Below are 11,449 nucleotides of genomic sequence, written 5' to 3'. Positions count from 1 at the left end.
GAGTAACATTAGAGAGGATAGTACCGTTAAGTTGGATGGATGGTGGAGGTGTGGCTGAACCAGGGGCAGGCTGAAAGAGAATCGGGGTTTTATGTACATTCACCTCAAGACCGAAGTGCATAGGCATCTGGATTGTTGTTCAGGATCTCCTGTAGGTCGCATTCAGTGTGAGCAACAAGGGTAGGGTTGTCTGCATACTATTTCAGTAATGGAAACTGCCGACACATTTGTTCCTGCCTGGAGTAGTCTTATGTTGAAAAGACCCTTCATCCGGTACTCCATGTCCACCCTGCCGGCTAAATTGGCACTGGTACGAGTAAGAAAGGCAGCCAAGAAAATGGAAAAGATAGTTTGTGCCAATAAACATCCTTGTTTTACCCCCGTTTGGATGGGGAAGACCGGTGCCATTGCGCAGGACATAGCCGTTCATGCCATTGTAGAGTTGCCTCACAATGGGGATGAATTTGTGGCAGCTAAAACGGTTGAGGGTCCGCCAGAGGTCTTCCTTGCTGACTGAGTCAAAGGCCTTGGTTAGGTCGATGAAGTCCATTTACAGGTCACGACGCTGTTCTCTGCACTTTTCCTGCATCTTGTGGGCAGGAAAGATCATGTCAGTGGTGCCACGTGATGATCGAAAGCCACAGTCTGACCGGTTCCGGTCTCCCTTGTTCTTATAAATATTGACAATGGAGGCGACTTTAAGAGCTTGGGGATTCTTTTTCCATATATTCTCCAGCGGAGAGTGGAGACGGCTGGTAAGCAGAGGTCCACCTGCTTTATACACCTCGGCTGGGATTGCATCAGGCCCTGAGGCTTTGCGGCGACCTGTGGTGTAATGGTCAGCACGATCGCCTCGCAAGCGAGCGGACCCGGGTTCGATCCCCGGGCAGGGTGAAACTATGGGCAACTTTCTTTGAGCCATTTGCCTCTGCCTACCCAGCAGTAATTGGGAACCTGGATGTTAATCGATTTGCGAATCGTTATTCCGGGGTAATGGTTAACCAGTACAGTTGGTGAGTTGTCCGGTCTTCTCGGACTATTTCTTGACACTGGGCCATGCATCTCGTTAACTTAGTGTATGGTTGTTGTGCTGGCGACAGCTTCTACACCTTAAACAAATTCACGCCTATGGGCCCTTGGGCCAGCCATCCTCGTTACACGAGGGGTAACCAAATACACACACGCATACACGCACACCACACATAGACACATGCAAACACACACACATTAATATCCCTGGGCCAAAACAAGTTGAGGGGTAGTACATATGAGCCAAGGAGGCTCGGCATTCAAGAGGTGTGACACAGGTCGCCTTATACCTGCTAGCTGCCCCCTACCTCCACCTTATCAATACACTCGACAGGTCGATAGGTCATTATGGGATTGACAGGAATAGACATCGCAGGTAAGAGAGTGCATGAGGCTTGACAACTGTAAAGAAACCAGTTCAAGGTGGTCTATGTTTCACTTCACCTTAAATTAACCAAACATAATCTAACCAAATCTGAACTGACCTGAAGTCACTTCAGCTAAACTCATTTCACCTAATCTAACCTAACTTCAAACATAGCCGAAACTAGTCTAACTTCACTTACCCCGTCCTGACCTAACTTCGCCTCGCCTCACCTAACCTAGTGTTACAACACCGTTTACTCGGAATATGAAAAAAAATAAAACAAATCCCTCCCTCCAACATATCCTGTACACCTGTATACTCTATACATTCACAGTCATTGTTCTGACGAGTAACTTTTATATATAGGATAATAATGTGTTTAAGAGAAGCATTTCCTTTTTAAATAAATAAGTATAATTTACCTTTTTCTTTTGTACCTTTTTAGGAAAGTGAGTATAAAATAAAATAAAACAGTAAGTGTATTTCCTTTTCCAGCAGTGCTCAAAACAACAGATACGGGGCTAGCAAATACTTAGTATCGTATCAAAATAAAATCACTGATATCGCCCATCACTACTGCCTACACCCCGGACTAACACTGTCTGGAGCTCCCTACCGGAGTATTTGACCTTACACCAGGCAACCCCCAGCAACACAAAACATCCCGCTTTAAATATCATCAATCTTGGCAAGAGAACCACTTGGTGAATACTCCTGAGAACGACACTTGTCTGATCTTTCTTATATATTTATGTTAAACTGTTTCTCTCTCTTTTATATATATATATATATATATATATATATATATATATATATATATATATATATATATATATATATATAATCAACAACCTCACCCCGCCAGGACTCGAACCCACGATCTTATATATATGGAACCTCGTGTTTCGAAGCCGGATTAGGTAAAACGCTACTCTCTGATCATATAAGAGGCATGGTCAATTCCCTTGGAGGTTCACGGCGCCATAAGCTCGATGAACAGGCCTTGTGAGAAATCTAACAAAGTCTAGGATTGCTATTAGTGTCCTAGTGGTGTAAGAGGTAACGTTCACCGGTCACACATACAAGATCGTGGGTTCGAGTCCTGGCGGGTGAGGTTGTGATTATATGTAGTCCGTGCTTTATAAAAAAAAAAAAAAAAAAAAAAAAATATATATATATATATATATATATATATATATATATATATATATATATATATATATATATATATATATATATATATATATATATATATATATATATATATATATATATATATATATGCAAATCACTGTAGGTGCGATCTAGGTATATGCTGATAACCACAAGGAAAGAAGAAAACACGAAGTTCCCAAGCGCTTTCGTGTAATTCACATCTTCAGGGGTGAGTACAGACTAGAGAGAGTAATACAAATCAAGGTGTGTATATATACAGAGGAGGGTGAGACCAGGTCCACAATGGTCAGGTATTAGGTAATGACCCTACTAATCTTTAAATAGCACACAACGGTTGGTGGTCAGGTCAGATGGTCAAGTGACCCGGCCTTCTCACCTGATCACAAATATTCTTAATTACAAAATTGTCCAGCTTGTACATGCCGTTACTCAAATTCATGTTGAATGTTTCGGTATGTTTAATAAGACTAGATTCTATGATGTTCCTACTGTCAATTGACTTACATGGTAATATTGAGGAGGCATTATCCCAGTCAATGCAATGCTTGTTATCCCTCAAATGAACAAACAGAGCATTGGATTCCTGGCCTGTCCTAACACTGTATTTGTGTTGTTTAATTCTAGTTGCAAGATCTTTACCTGTCTGGCCTAAGTAAAACATATTACATTCCTTGCAAGGAACTTTATAAATGCAACCAATTGTGTTGTTGGGGGAGTTCTTGATTAACATTTGTTTAACAGTGCTGAGCTTTTTAAATGCCACACTGACGCTCCAGGTTTTAGCCGCAGGTCGTGTGAGAAATTTTTAGAAATGGTAATATTAAGACATTCTTACGGCCGCGGGTAATGGGGGGCCGTCTTATAAAAAGTTTTCTTAGTAATGTTTAAGCATTTGTCTATGAAAGATCTAGGGTATTTAAGGTTTGAGCCAATATTATATATATATTTGCATTCCTCATCGATGAATTCCGGACTGCAAATTCTCAAGGCACGTAGAAACATTGTTGAAAATACTGACTGTTTGACTTTATTATGGTGGGCAGAATAATAATGAATGTATGAACACACATTAGTTGGTTTTCTATAAATACTGAACTTAAAAGTGTTACCTATTCTGTGTATCAGACAGTCTAGAAATGGCAATTTACAGTCTTGCTCTAATTCCACAGTGAATTTGATCGAGGGGGCTAAGTTGTTAAGTTGTGGCAGGAAAGCTTTTAGGTCCTCATTACATGGCCAGAGACATAATACATCATCAACATATCTAAACCAGACTGCTGAGGGTGGTAAAATATTACTTAATAGTTTCTTTTCAAAGAATTCCATATATAGGTTGCTTAATACAGGTGAGAGTGGATTACCCATTGCCATACCAAATTTTTTAGCATAATATTCCCCATTGAATTCGAATTTGCAATCCTTAATACATAGTTTGATGAGTTCGATGAAGTCGTCTTTCGAGACGGGCAGTGAAATGTTATCCAGGGCATAACTAGTAGGATTAGTAAATTTGCAGATGATACCAAAATGGGGAGAGTGATAAATTCAGACAGTGACTTTGAACACCTTCAAAGAGATCTAGATACCTTACATGAGTGGTCAGTAGACTGGCAAATGAATTTTAATACTGATAAATTCAAGGTACTACAGATAGGGAAGACGAATACAAACGTTAAGTATAAACTAGGTAACACGGAAATAGAAACTCAGTTTGTGAAAAAGATCTAGGTGTATTTGTTAGCAACGACTTGAAACCCAGAAAACACGTATTAGCGTTCGCAACAAGGCAAACAGGATTCCTAATTCATTCAGGTCTGTGAGTAACAGAACTGTTGACGTTATCTTGAACTCTACATTAGTGAGGCCACACATGGATTGTGTGGTTCAGTTCTGGTGTCCTTATTATAGAATGGGACATAGATTCGTTGGAGAGAGTACAAAGAAGAATGACAAAAATGATCCATAATATTAAACCTTCATATGAAGAAAGACTGAAAAGTTTAGGCCATATTCAGCTAGAGAGGCGTAGAGTTAGGGAGATATATAGGAGGTGTACAAGTGGGTAAGTGGGATTAACAAGGGTAAAAATGGAAGATGTTCTGAAGCCAGTAATAACGAGAAATAACTAGAACAAATGGCTTTAAATTAGATAAATTCCGATTTCAGAAAGGATATAGGCAAGCACTGGTTTGGTAATAGAGTTGTGGATATGTGGAATAGGCTACCGAGTGCTATAGTAGGATCGGGGACGCTAGGGAGCTTCAAGACGAAGTTGGATAGGCACATGGAAGTGCTGGGATGGGTGTGAAAGGGATCTGCCCTGTATGGGCCAGTCGGCCTCCTGCAGTATCCCACTTTCTTATGTTCTTATGAATCTATGAGGGACTCTAGTAAATCATCAACTGGGACCTTTGTAAAGATTGACGTTACATCAAAGCTGACCAGTTTAAAATCATGATAAATGTGTAAGTTATTGAGTTTATCAACCAGATCCATATTATTCTTGATATTGGAGTTAGAAATGTTGCCAACTAGGGGATTTGGTAAAGAAACTAACCATTTAGATATGTCTCTGGCCATGTAATGAGGACCTAAAAGCTTTCCTGCCACAACTTAACAACTTAGCCCCCTCGATCAAATTCACTATGGAATTAGAGCAAGACTGTAAATTGCCATTCCTAGACTGTCTGATACACAGAATAGGTAACACTTTTAAGTTCAGTATTTATAGAAAACCAACTAATGTGTGTTCATACATTCATTATTATTCTGCCCACCATAATAAAGTCAAACAGTCAGTATTTTCAACAATGTTTTTACGTGCCTTGAGCATTTGCAGTCCGGAATTCATCGATGAGGAATACAAATATATATATAATATTGGCTCAAACCTTAAATACCCTAGATCTTTCATAGACAAATGCTTAAACATTACTAAGAAAACTTTTTATAGAACTGACCCCAAGCCCACCCATGACCATAAGAATATCTTAATATTACCATTTCACAAAAATTTCTCACACATTCCTGCACAGCTAAAAACCTGGAACGTCAATGTGGCATTTAAAAACTCATGCACTGTAGTGTCTAAATTTTACAGTGTGTCTCATTCATCCCAGTCACAGACGCTATCCTTCCACGGGTCACGGACAATTTATTTTGTTTAGTAAATTTAAGTGTTCTTGTGCTGGTTCGGGATTTTTCTCAAAGGGGCACTTCCACTGCAATTTCATCTAATAATCTTTAATAAACCCCAAGTCAAGTGAGAAATTAAAGTCCAGTAAATTCCGACCGGTTATATATATATATATATATATATATATATATATATATATATAGAGAGAGAGCAGTGAATCATGAGTTTAAGCAAGCTTGTAATTAATATTCAGTGAGTACAGACTAGTTCGTATCACTCTCAGAAGATGTGAAGAATAACAAAAGCGTTGGGAACTTGTGTTTTTCTTTTCCTTGTGGGTTATCAGTATACTCTAGATCACGCGCAAATTTACAGTAGATTTACTTGCATATATATATATATATATATATATATATATATATATATATATATATATATATATATATATATATATATATATATATATATATATATATATATATATATATATATATATATATTCACATTTCAATGGAAACGTGGAAAAGAAAAATCTTGATAAAATCACAAAGGAAAAGGGAAACAATTGAGCACCTTAGCTTTCATCTTTATTCAAGACAACTTCAGAGGCAACTGTAATTACAGGAAGTGAGAGAGGCTTATATACAAAGGGTGACCTTACATAACATCAGGTCAGGTCAATAACGTGGGATCGAATAATTCACACACCACCACCACCGAACACGAAAAAAAGAGCTTATAAAAATTGAGCGATGTAACAAGTCAGGTCAAAATCCTGAGACCCATTAATCATCCACCCTACATCTACCTCAAATGCTTTCAGAGCATTTTTAACCTTGGGCCACTGACAAATAAATTTGTATAACATATTATCAGTTTTGTACTGACCATCACAAAGTTTAATAGAAATCATTTCCCTCATCAAACTTACTTTCTGTGACACATGTTGACTTAAACACTTCTAAACTGTTTTCCCAATTGAATGGTTATTGTTCCTTATATGAACGGTAATTAAAGGTGAAAATTATGATTCAAGATTTGGGTACAGGTAAATGACACCAAAGACAACATGTTCCATAGAGTAATTTTAAGAAGAAAAAAAATAAGACAGCGAATTAAGAATAAATATACAGTATACAAAGTGAAATAGAACAGAAGAGACACAAATGCCATTTAGTTCGAGGTAACAATTACAATCTGGAAGGTCAAACCCAAGTTAAATTATATTATGTCCAGGTATTTATATGTACTGTATAAGGTTAGGTATTGCATCAACCAAACACGAACACAAACGAAAACCTGGCAAGAAGGTTGTTGTTCATTGTGTAATTTTTACTCTGCACCAAGGATGCCATGTTGCAACACTACACTACACTCAGCGTACAGACGCCAGCAATATTCTATCTGGGACATCGACTACCATATGTGAGGTCAACTGTAGGACCTCTGAAAATGACAACAATAGTTCTAGAAGCTTTGTGTATATGTGTTGATTAAGTTTGTAAGACCCGTGCTGTGGGTCTAGTTAAAATTAATGTTCTGTGATGATGACACGATGGTGTTGTTGACTCATGCAATATCTTGACGGTTATTTGCATCAATTGCAAATTTTCTGTATGTATACCAGAGATCAACAGGAGAGGTGTAAGTGGTTTGCGCGACGGTATGTGATGCCAGCTGCCTCGGTGTAGTATAGGCCTACCTTCGTGGGTAAGATTTCCCGGCTCCCGCCCCTGTGGCCAGTACTAGAAGACCTATTACTCTGTGCGCTATGTCACACAGACACCCCAGGCAGTGCCAACCACCCTTCATGCTCCACACCCGACCAAGTTTAGACTTATTACTTATACCTACATCAGTGTGATCATAGGAGTTGAGTATTACTGCTATAGATGTATAAATTAGAGCCAGGTATAACTATTACTGCTGTAGATGTATAAATTAGAGCCAGGTATAACTATTACTGCTATAGATGTATAAATTAGAGCCAGGTATAACTATTACTGCTATAGATGTATAAATTAGAGCCAGGTATAACTATTACTGCTATAGATGTATAAATTAGAGCCAGGTATAACTATTACTGCCATAGATGTATAAATTAGAGCCAGGAATAACTATTATTGCCATAGATGTATAAATTAGAGCCAGGTATAACTATTACTGCTGTAGATGTATAAATTAGAGCCAGGAATAACTATTATTGCCATAGATGTATAATTTAGAGACAGGTATAACTATTACTGCTATAGATGTATAAATTAGAGCCAGGTATAACTATTATTGCCATAGATGTATAAATTAGAGCCAGGTATAACTATTACTGCTATAGATGTATAAATTAGAGCCAGGAATAACTATTACTGCTACAGATGTATAAATTAGAGCCAGGTATAACTATTATTGCCATAGATGTATAAATTAAAGCCAGGTATAACTATTATTGCCATAGATGTATAAATTAGAGTCAGGTATAACTATTACTGCTATAGATGTATAAATTAGAGCCAGGTATAACTATTGCTGCTATAGATGTATAAATTAGAGCCAGGTATAACTATTACTGCTATAGATGTATAAATTAGAGCCAGGTATAACTATTACTGCTATAGATGTATAAATTAGAGCCAGGTATAACTATTACTGCTATAGATGTATAAATTAGAGCCAGGTATAACTATTGCTGCTATAGATGTATAAATTAGAGCCAGGTATAACTATTACTGCTATAGATGTATAAATTAGAGCGAGGTATAACTATTACTGCTATAAATGTATAAATTAGAGACAGGTATAACTATTACTGATATAGATGTATAAATTAGAGCCAGGTATAACTATTACTGCTATAGATGTATAAATTAGAGCCAGGTATAACTATTACTGCTATAGATGTATAAATTAGAGCCAGTATAACTATTACTGCTATATGTATAAATTAGAGCCAGGTATAACTATTACTGCTATAGATGTATAAATTAGAGCCAGGTATAACTATTACTGCTATAGATGTATAAATTAGAGCCAGGTATAACTATTACTGCTATAGATGTATAAATTAGAGCCAGGTATAACTATTACTGCTGTAGATGTATAAATTAGAGCCAGATATAACTATTACTGCTATAGATGTATAAATTAGAGCCAGGTATAACTATTACTGCTGTAGATGTATAAATTAGAGCCAGGTATAACTATTACTGCTATAGATGTATAAATTAGAGCCAGGTATAACTATTACTGCTGTAGATGTTTAAATTAGAGCCAGGTATAACTATTACTGCTATAGATGTATAAATTAGAGCCAGGTATAACTATTACTGCTGTAGATGTATAAATTAGAGCCAGGTATAACTATTACTGCTGTAGATGTATAAATTAGAGCCAGGTATAACTATTCCTGCTATAGATTTATAAATTAGAGCCAGATATAACTATTACTGCTATAGATGTATAAATTAGAGCCAGGTATAACTATTACTGCTGTAGATGTATAAATTAGAGCCAGGTATAACTATTACTGCTGTAGATGTATAAATTAGAGCCAGGTATAACTATTACTGCTGTAGATGTATAAATTAGAGCCAGGTATAACTATTACTGCTGTAGATGTATAAATTAGAGCCAGGGATAACTTTTACTGCTGTAGATTTATAAATTAGAGCCAGGTATAACTATTACTGCTGTAGATGTATAAATTAGAGCCAGGTATAACTATTACTGCTGTAGATGTATAAATTAGAGCCAGGTATTACTATTACTGCTGTAGATTTATAAATTAGAGCCAGGTATAACTATTACTGCTGTAGATTTATAAATTAGAGCCAGATATAACTATTACTGCTATAGATGTATAAATTAGTCAGGTATAACTATTACTGCTGTAGATTTATAAACTAGAGTCAGGTATAAATATTCCTGCTGTAGATTTATAAATTAGAGTCAGGTATAACTATTCCTGCTATAGATTTATAAATTAGAGCCAGGTATAACTATTACTGCTATAGATGTATAAATTAGAGCCAGGTATAACTATTACTGCCATAGTGTATAAATTAGTCAGGTATAACTATTACTGCTATAGATGTATAAACTAGAGTCAGGTATAACTATTACTGCTGTAGATTTATAAACTAGAGTCAGGTATAAATATTCCTGCTGTAGATTTATAAATTTGAGACAGGTATAACTATTACTGCTATAGATGTATAAACTAGAGTCAGGTATAAATATTCCTGCTGTAGATTTATAAATTAGAGCCAGGTATAACTATTACTGCTATAAATGTATAAATTAGAGTCAGGTATAACTATTCCTGCTATAGATGTATAAATTAGTCAGGTATAACTATTACTGCTGTAGATTTATAAATTAGAGTCAGGTATAACTATTACTGCTATAGATGTATAAATTAGTGCCAGGTATAACTATTCCTGCTATAGATGTATAAATTAGAGCCAGGTATAACTATTCCTGCTATAGATGTATAAATTAGAGCCAGGTATAACTATTACTGCTATAGATGTATAAATTAGAGTCAGGTATAACTATTCCTGCTATAGATGTATAAATTAGTCAGGTATAACTATTACTGCTGTAGATTTATAAATTAGAGTCAGGTATAACTATTACTGCTATAGATGTATAAATTAGAGCCAGGTATAACTATTACTGCTATAGATGTATAAATTAGAGCCAGGTATAACTATTCCTGTTATAGATGTATAAATTAGAGCCAGGTATAACTATTACTGCTATAGATGTATAAATTAGAGCCAGGTATAACTATTACTGCTATAGATGTATAAATTAGAGCCAGGTATAACTATTACTGCTATAGATGTATAAATTAGAGCCAGGTATAACTATTACTGCTATAGATGTATAAATTAGAGCCAGGTATAACTATTATTGCTATAGATGTATAAATTAGAGCCAGGTATAACTATTACTGCTATAGATGTATAAATTAGAGCCAGGTATAACTATTACTGCTATAGATGTATAAATTAGAGCCAGGTATAACTATTACTGCTATAGATGTATAAATTAGAGCCAGGTATAACTATTATTGCTATAGATGTATAAATTAGAGCCAGGTATAACTATTACTGCTATAGATGTATAAATTAGAGCCAGGTATAACTATTACTGCTACAGATGTATAAATTAGAGCCAGGTATAACTATTACTGCTATAGATGTATAAATTAGAGCCAGGTATAACTATTACTGCCATGGATGTATAAAATAGAGCCAGGTATAACTATTATTGCTGTAGAGGTATAAATTAGAGCCAGGTATAACTATTCCTGCTGTAGATGTATAAATTAGAGTCAGATATAACTATTCCTGTTATATATGTATAAATTAGAGCCAGGTATAACTATTACTGCTATAGATGTATAAATTAGAGCCAGGTATAACTATTCCTGCATAGTTTATAAATTAGTCAGGTATAACTATTACTGCTATAGATGTATAAATTAGAGTCAGGTATAACTATTACTGCTGTAGATTTATAAATTAGAGGTATAACTATTACTGCTATAGATGTATAAATTAGAGCCAGGTATAACTATTTGCTGCTAAATTAGCAGGTAGATGTATAAATTAGAGCCAGGTATAACTATTGCTGCTATAGATGTATAAATTAGAGACAGGTATAACTATTACTGCTATAGATGTATAAATTAGAGCCAGGTATAACTATTACTGCTATAGATGTATAAATTAGAGCCA

At 35.7% G+C, this 11,449-nt stretch overlaps 1 non-coding gene across 1 annotated transcript; it reads left to right on the top strand.

Moving 5' to 3' along the window:
• The first annotated feature begins 821 nt into the window (after window positions 1-821).
• On the top strand, window positions 822-895 carry Trnaa-cgc. Its single transcript has one exon. It is a non-coding gene; the product is annotated as a tRNA-Ala (tRNA).
• The last annotated feature ends 10,554 nt before the right edge of the window (window positions 896-11,449 follow it).

Source organism: Homarus americanus, unplaced genomic scaffold (assembly GCF_018991925.1).
Source record: "Homarus americanus isolate GMGI-L3 unplaced genomic scaffold, GMGI_Hamer_2.0 scaffold17293, whole genome shotgun sequence".
In the NCBI taxonomy this organism is placed as follows: domain Eukaryota; kingdom Metazoa; phylum Arthropoda; class Malacostraca; order Decapoda; family Nephropidae; genus Homarus; species Homarus americanus.
Note: the sequence above shows the minus strand (reverse complement) of the source record. Positions and strands in the feature narration are given on the sequence as shown.